At 32.3% G+C, this 8,283-nt stretch overlaps 1 long non-coding RNA gene across 1 annotated transcript; it reads left to right on the top strand.

Moving 5' to 3' along the window:
* Window positions 1–4,163: 4,163 nt before the first annotated feature.
* LOC149218869 (uncharacterized) lies at window positions 4,164–5,256 on the top strand. Its single transcript, XR_016248660.1, has 2 exons — window positions 4,164–4,441; window positions 4,688–5,256. It is a non-coding gene; the product is annotated as an uncharacterized LOC149218869 (long non-coding RNA).
* Window positions 5,257–8,283: the final 3,027 nt, after the last annotated feature.

The following is an 8,283-nucleotide window of genomic DNA, read 5'->3' as shown; positions in this document are numbered from 1 at the left end:
CATGAGGATAAGTTCTCAGTTTGAATTAGATTTCTCATTTATCTTGCATGACAAGCTTAGTTCAAGGTAGAGTGTGGTACATTGACTCAAGGGCTTCATTCTAGATGACATGGGATAGAAATTTATTCAGTAGTTTGGAGAAGAAAGACACACGATTCCATATCGATCTTGGAGATGATGGCAGATACATTACCAAAGGATTTGGTGTAGTGATTCTTGAGAGGGAGTATGGTTCCCTTCTCCATCTCAAGAGTGTGATCTACGTTCTAGGATTGAAGAAAAAACTTGTCTTATTAACAGTCCTTGAAGACAAAGTTATGGTGTAGTATTCAACAAAGGGAAATCCTACCCTAAGAATTATTCTTTAGGACATGTCAAGTGGATTGGTGTCATGATTGAGAGCATCTACAAATTGGAGGTTGATGCATGTGAAACCTCGAGCAGAAAGAAAAAGGGTTCTCATAGTAGAGATTTGGTGGTTGAGTGAGAGCATGATATGACTCTCAAGATGGATCCTTAGCCAATATATCACTTTTAGTCTAAGCTAGTTAGCAGTTGGGTTGACCAACATGATGATGATGAGGACCATATCCCAGTGTGAGCGGAGGAAACCACCTAGTCAGAGATTTTTAGCATAGGGAATCGAGTCAATTGGGCAGAGGATTTGGTTAAGGTAGCTTAGAAGAGAGTTGAGTCTCCCAGCACCAAGAAGCAAACAACCAGATGCACAAGGTATGTGGCGCTTTCTAGTTTAGAGGGAGAAGTTGTAGCAACAGAGAAGTTGATAGAGATGAAGACAAATCTAGGTGGATGAGGTTCTTCCAAGAAGCATTTCCTCGCTATCAGGGAGTGTTGAAATATTAGCAAGGAATGGTTTCTTTGACTTGTGTCTTAGCAAAAGATGACAATTCGAATTCAATCTCATAAATGCTTGAGTTAGTTTCCAGTTAACATGTGTGATGCGGCCTATCACTGAGTTATAGTGAATTAATTCGAGTTAGATGACATGTAGTGAGTTGTGGACTAGTTGATGGATAAAATTAGATATCTTGTGGAGTTAAACTCTAGTGTCTTCTAGTTAACTAATCTCTAGTTTTAGAATAGAGATAGTTATGAGTTTAGTTGGGTAATTGACTTTCTGTTAACTTAACTAACTCTTAGTTAACTAGTTGCATCTCCTAAAATTAGCCCTAGTAGGTCATGCAATTTGAATTTCCTATTGAGAACAAATGAAGGCATAAATTGTATTTATTATGGTACAAAAGTTTTTGTGTATAGAGCTTGAGAATTAGCCAGAACAATTGTCTTTGGAATTGCACAAGGAAATAGGGGAAATTCCTATTGTTTAGGGGCAAAATTGTGCTAGGAAATAGGGACTCCTAGTAGGCCTTATTTTCCTAAGTGTTGGGAAAGTCTTGAGAGATAGTTGATTAATATTGCATGGAGCTTCATGCTTGAAGCATATTCTATGTAATAGATCAAATTGCTCAGTTACTTTAATACAAGCAAGAGGAGATTTTCCCAGTAGGGTTCCCCAGATAGATTTTGTGTTCTATGTGTGATTGTGTGATTATTCATTGTTTTATTTCCACAATTTTTTTGTAGAGAAATGTTGTGTCTTTTGTTATCAATATGATCTCATTAGAAGTTACAAGGTTTCAAGGATTTTCTACAATGATTATCATAGAAAGTGTTCTTTTGCATGTGGAATTGACATTAAGTGTCATTGCGAATACTTCTATGTCTTTTGTTTATGTGAATGAGATGGAATTTAAAGGAGACTCGTCAAGAAATGATTCAAACTTATGCTAATAGAAACTAGTTTGTGGTAGCCCAATTCGATCTTCTTTGAAAATTGGGCCACCTCTGTGAATTCTTCCTCACGCTAACCCTTATCTTCTAGTCTTATTTGGCCTCCTAAAAGAATGTTCAGCATGTTAACCCTCTTCTTATAGTTGATCCCTAAATCATACGAAATAATTAATCAGTAAATCAAATTTAGGCAAAACTTAAACTATGAAGAGGTGATAATAATCTAAATGATTGTATTCAAATAACCTAATAAGAATATGTGTTTATATTATTTTAACTTTTTAATTTTTTAATATTATTAATCACGTGTACAAGTATATGCTCATGAATCAAATGATTAACTAATTAGATATTATTTATCACTAAAAACTATTAACAACCATAATCAAATTATGCTATCCACATAATAACGAAAGAATTCCAAAAAGAAATGACGTCCACAAAAGGGGACGATAAATAATAAAAAAATATAAATAAAATATTTTTTATGAACATTTTAATGCCTATATGTTTAGGGGAGTTGACTTTTGAAATCATATGTTATTTCTAATACATATTATAAACCTCAATTTTACAAAGCCTAAAAAAATTCTATTAAATACCTATAAATATTATCATATTAGTATGCAGAAAATTCCACTTTAATTCACATTGTGTATATGATATGGTTCAAACCAGAGATATAATTCACCACTAGCTTCACACCGGATATGAATGTGAACCATAAATCAGTGCTAACTTTAAAAGTTGGATCATATTAAAATTACTTTTCTAATTAAAGTCTCCCTCTTCTCATCAATTCATGGGTATAATGTTATATAAAGGTTTAAAGAAAATTTTGTTTAAATCTTATAAAATATTATTATATTGGTAAAAACTTTCTTTATTACAGGTAAATAATATTATCATTTAAAATTAAATTTTATTTTTCTTTAATAAAATACATAAATTTTGTTTAAATCTCATAAAATATTATTAGATTAGTAAAAACCTTGTTTAAAAGAGACATCTAAATAATATTATCACATTTAAAATTAATTTTTCTTTAGTAAATTACATATTTTACATTGCATTGTTCATTTTCTTATGACCAATAATCACAACCTGATTTTATTAATTTTCATATCACTAATAATCACAAATTTTATGGATGATTAATATTATTTAACAATATGCATAGCAAAATTTAGATTTTAAAATGTTTTTACATTGTTAATTTCATATTAAAGAATGCACTTGTTTTGCTTTCATTCTTTATCAAAATCAATTCTCACACATTGATGTCTTTTATGGATCTTATTTTTCAAAGTTATGGTGAGGATTTAAATTAGTTTTATTTTTTTTAAATGGGAAAATGAAATTTACTTATATGAGAATGTTTTCCACTTCTTAAAATTGTGTTTTATTGTCTTTTTAATCAATGATTTTTAAAATAATTTAATTATTTATTAATATATTAAAACTTTAAACATAGTTTTTCAGTAGAAATTATATGAGAGAATATTTTGGCCGACGCGTTTCGAACCAACAAGTGTGGTTCATCATCTGATCCTAATAATAAATCACACTTATTGGTTCGAAACTTGTCGGCCAAAAAATTCTATCATGTGATTTCTACCGAAAAACTTTGTTTAATTCATTATGGATCACAAAAACTTGAATACAAAAAAATACTAAAACTTTATTAATATTTCGACAAAAAATTATCCTTTACAAAGTCACATTTCATTAACTAAAGCTATGAATAAACCTATGCCCAAGAGGTTTAACATAAGCAAGATCACCTAGTCAGGATAAATAGTTTACTCACTGACACATTGACTCCTTTAAGGGTTTTAGAGTTTATCCACAGAATCAATCATTTTAAATACATATAAATTTGTATCCCATATATTCACTATCTCCTAAGCTAGTGTCGTAAAGCTTCAAATCCACTTTATATAACATTTTATTATTAAATTTATTCACATGAAACCATTCTCTAACAAATCTATTAATTGGAAGGTACGGTTGAAATATTGTATTAAACCATATGCTATTAAATTAAAGTAACATGTGAGGCTCCACTTCACATACGTGAGCATGTTTTCAGGTCAGATAAGGGCTGTTAACCGAGCACCAACTTTCCATCCGAATTATAAGCGCTTTCTATTAAAACTGTGACGTCTCTCCTTATTAACCATTAAAAAAATTTGTTTAAACCGTAAAAATTAACTTTACTTATACGTACAAATATCAACATTGTTTATACCCTCGAATTATGCCCTTTTTGTTTATATTAAGAACTCTGTACCGAGCGATTACATTTAATGAAAATTTGCGATGTTCACTTAATACTACTACTTATTGGAATCCCAGTTGTATGCACGGTAAATCTTTAGGGTGCTTATCGAGTTAATCTAATTCAGTGAATGTGACTTCCGGGCAGGATTCCGGAGCTTTTCGTCCGCCTTTCAGCTGTTGGCTTCTCTTTGGAAAATTCTTCTCATCGACAGTTCTTGAGTTCATCCGACTGCAGCAAGGGCACCCTCATCCCCATTGTCAGCCAGACTGTGATGTATTTTCGGTGTTAAGTTTTACGTTGGAAGAGCATTTAGGTTTCCGGCCCCAAGCTTCAAATTTCGCCCAGGTTCGATTGTATTACCTTGTATGATAGAAATTCTTCCTCCTGCGTTGTAATAGTCTTGCTTTGATGTTATGCTTGGGCTCTCAGGTTTGCGGCGAGTCATGTTGGTGCTCCATTGCTTTGAAGGAGGCGTTTTGTGCCGCAGCCCTGGCCATATATAGTTTTTGTTTGAAGCTTGGATTGAGTATCGTTAGTTGTATTTCATAACTAATGCTATGTATAACTAAATCTTGTCTACTGGCCTTCTAGGTTTCGCCGAAGGTCTTCTAGCTGCTCGAGAATGGTAGAACAAAGATTTCCTCCTGGGTTCCTACCAAAGGTTTCAAACTTGTTCTTCGTCCGGCGCCTGGGCATGTGAAATTATTCCAGATTATTCTGGTCTGGAGGCTTTGGCTCTCGAGGAAGCGGTTTTAACAGCCATTCGTCTATATTTCTCTTGGTATGTTCTATTTTTTCACATAGTGTTTAAACGTTTCACGGGGCTCCGAGTATGGAGACCCTTGTGGCTATGTTCTGTATGCTCAGGTTATAGAACCGTCGACCTGCTATCTGAGGTTCTGGGTTCTTGGCCAGCCAGTTCATTTGTAATTAAACCCTCACGGAATGGTTTTGACTGTATTATTGTAACTGGAAGTTCCTCATCATTTAAGGGTTTCATTTTGAAGACTTCATGAGATTTTTTTTTGTAAATACTGTTATTAGCTACTTCGTATTGAAGAAAGGGTCGTTCTCATACTTTATACCCTTGTTCAGTGTCCGTTGTTTCTCTTTTTTCTTTACAAGAGATTATTCAATTCAAGCATTAAGTTTGCTGTATATACGCACTGTTCCAATCTTTATTTCTGAAATCTTTTTGGGGTTTTGACCCACGCTCTGTCTTTTCTACATTAAATATATAAAATTTTAATACTTATTTTGTGGCTTAATTCTAGAGGTGTCTTTAACCGATTTGTCCCTTATTCACTGGGTTTCAGTTCTGAGTTCAGATTTTTTGCTAAATCTTGAATGATAAATTTGTTATCTGCGTTGTTAGATAGCTCTAGTTTTCGTGTTTTTACTTAGGGAATTTTCCCTTTTAAGTATGGGGGAATTTTCCCTTTTGTTCAAATTAAGTAATGAAGATGTGGTTTGGTCCTAGACCTTACTTCCTGTTTATTACAGTTAATTCCTTAACATTTTAAGGCGTTGTAGAATCTATTCTTGTTACATTGTAAAGTTTAGTTGTTTCGTCTATAGATTATTAGAATACACTAATCTATACAATTTGTAGCTTTTGTTAGTGGCGAGTATGCCTTAACTAAACCAGTTTATATACAATTTTCTCCAAAAGAGTACATATCTTTGCTTAATAGTTTAACTAACCTACAGAAAGTTAAATATATACTTATTTGCTTCTGGAAATATTTTCTGTCAGAGGTTGAATATTTTTTTGTCAGCAGTTGAATCAAATTGGACTAGAAACTCGGATTTGCCTCTCAACCATGAAACTCACTTTCACTCCAAAGTCTACCGACATGCCTCTCAACCATGAAACTCACTTTCACGCCAAAGTCTACGGACATGCAGGGTGTTTCCTGTAAGACTAACAGTCTTACTATTTTACAGCTATCTAGTTACTCTTACCATTTTACAGCTATCTAGTCTTACTATTTTACAGCTATCTAGTTAGCCTATCTAGTCTTACTATTTTACAGCTATCTAGTTAGTCTCATTATTTTACAGCTATCTAGTCTTACTATTTTACAACTATTTATAGCTATCTAGTCACGTACAACTATCTAGTGTTAACTAGACGTACTAGACATAGCTCTTGGAATCTGTGTGACATATCAGCACAAAAATATCTCATTTTCCTTTCGTCTCTTCATCTCGAGTACTAATACCCTTTTGATCTCTTTCCTTGAGAATAAATCTACAAGGAAGTAGTTAGGAATAGGGAACTGTCTATCCTAACTATCTGTCATGTGAGATTTACATAATTGTGATTATCAAGACATTTGCCTCATGCACATTTTAATCAAAATAATAAATATATAAACTTAAATAGTAATATCTAGTTTGTTTACGAGAGTAATTAAATATTTACAATTTAATGAGTTCATCACAAAAACATTTCAAACCATTAAATCCTTAATATATAAACTTAAATAGTAATATCTAATTTGTTTACAAGAGTAATTAAATATTTACAATTTACTAGATTATTAAAAAACATTTCAAACCATTGGATCCTTTCAGGTCTGAACCTTTCCCAAGAAAATTCAAGCCCTTGTACACCCCCAAAAAAAAAATTATTTAATTCAAAATTTTATTTAACTTCACGTAAAGTTTATTAAAGTGTGTTAATATTTTGGGCCGTGAATTTGTTTTAAATTACATTCACCTGCCTGAAATGCATTTTCAAGATTTAATATTTTTGTATAATTCAGAGAAATGTAACTCATATTTACTAATGAAAGTTAAATAAACAAAGTCTTAATGTGTAAACAAACATAACTTATCACATTTTACCCAAATAGTTTCTCTTTGTAGTGTTTCGGAAAATCATTGAAGAAAGAACGTAACCGGGTTAATACACCCTGTTAATGTACATATTTGTCTTTACTAGAGTGAAACAAATTATTTTTTTTTTGAAATTTATAAATTGTTCTTATATTAAGTTATGGAAGGGAATTTTGCAGTTATTAGTAAACACTGTTTCTTTTGATTAATTAGTTAAAAGAGACAATTACCTGTTCCAAGAAAACAAAAACTAAATCTTGGAGGGTATTTTGAAGGGAAGAGATCAAGAGGATAGGGGTATCTGAGATCATCTCTCATTGCATACTTGTTTTTACTGGTTTCGTGGCATGGTTAAGAATGCTATGGCTTTGATGAATGGAGTTGATAATTGATGAGGATGTTGAATGATGAATGGATTAGTTTAAGATGAGATTTGAAAGTTGGGCCAATGAGAAATCACATGGATTGGTAAGTGTAAATGATATTGGAAGGTCAGGTTAACGTGAGAAAAGTGCATTGTTTGTGGTTTTTTTTATATTGAGAATTATAAATTATATAGTGACTTGTGGAAGAGATATATGTTGAGAGAGGTTGCATAGCTACATGGATAAGAGAACGGATGGAATCAATGGTGGTGATAACTAGTGAAGGATATAGCATGTTATGGAGAGCTACAATAGTTCATGAAAACCCTAAAGGTTTTTGATTCAAGATGTAAATCCTAACTATAGGTAGATTGTATTCCCCAAGGTTTTTTGGAATATTTGTTGTTTAGGAATACATGTGTAAGTTGTGGAATGATCCACTTGAATAGGTACAAGGGTAGCATGTTTAATCTTATGCTAGCTTGAGGAGACCTATTATTCAAGCATATGTGTTAGCATGTGTTGATGCATGGATTTGTGTATAATCAAGTTGTGTAATTGATAATTTTAATAGGTACAAGGGTGAAATGTGTACTTGTATGCTAGTTTAAGTTGGGGAATGTGAAATTTCAAGGTGTGAGATGGTTGAACCATGTATGAGGAAACATATCCTAGAAAACTAGTGGATACAAGGGTTGATTACCTATGTAATTAGGTATACTTTGTTTTTTTATATGGACTTCAACAAAGTTACTTGGATGATTTTAATATTCCCCAACAAGTTTAAGAATGAGATTGTTGGGGTTGTTCCAGTAAACTTGACTTGGTCACATAGTCAATTCACTATTCGAGTATTAATATTGTTTTTTGTTTATTGTGTATTTATCTCTTTCTAATAACACATGTGGAAGGCTTTGTGTAGCTTTGGTTTGTTTTAACTTAACCTTTGTTCATTTCATGCAAGTTAAGGTTTGTGAC

The sequence above is a fragment of the Pinus tabuliformis genome, chromosome Q, assembly GCF_031772625.1.
Source record: "Pinus tabuliformis cultivar Carrire ecotype Pingquan chromosome Q, CPIR1, whole genome shotgun sequence".
NCBI classification, from domain to species: Eukaryota; Viridiplantae; Streptophyta; class Pinopsida; order Pinales; family Pinaceae; genus Pinus; species Pinus tabuliformis.
The sequence above is the reverse complement of the archived record's forward strand: the minus strand, read 5'-3'. Positions and strand labels throughout refer to the sequence as shown.